Source organism: Petaurus breviceps, unplaced genomic scaffold, assembly GCF_028583685.1.
Source record: "Petaurus breviceps papuanus isolate PSGF00001 unplaced genomic scaffold, PetGlider_PUasm1.0 154, whole genome shotgun sequence".
NCBI classification, from domain to species: domain Eukaryota; kingdom Metazoa; phylum Chordata; class Mammalia; order Diprotodontia; family Petauridae; genus Petaurus; species Petaurus breviceps.
This window is the reverse complement of record NW_027185715.1, coordinates 5,066,845-5,067,241: the sequence shown is the minus strand read 5'-3', so window position 1 is coordinate 5,067,241 and position 397 is coordinate 5,066,845.

Sequence of the window (397 nt, the reverse complement as noted above, 5' to 3'; positions counted from 1 at the left end):
AGAGAGAAAGAAAGAAATAGAGAGAAAGAAAGGAAGGAAGAAGTAGAAAGAAAGAAAGGAAGGAAGGAAGGGGGAAAGGGAGAGGGGAAGGGTGCTAGGAAAGAAGGGAGGAAGGAAGAAAATGAATAAAAGAAAAGGAACAAAAGAAAGAATGAAAGAAATGAAGGAAAGAAAGGATGGAGGAAAGGAAGGAAAAAAGAAGGAAGGGAGAAGAAGAGGGTGATAGGAAGGAAAGAAGAAAAAATAAATATGAAATGAAATAAAAGGAAAGAAAGAAGACAGGAAATAAAGACAAGAAAAAAGGAGGAAAGGAAGAAGAAGAGGAGGGAAGGAGGGGAGGAGGGAGAGAGGGAAGGAAGGAAGGAAGGAAGGAAGGAAGGAAGGAAGGAAGGAAGGA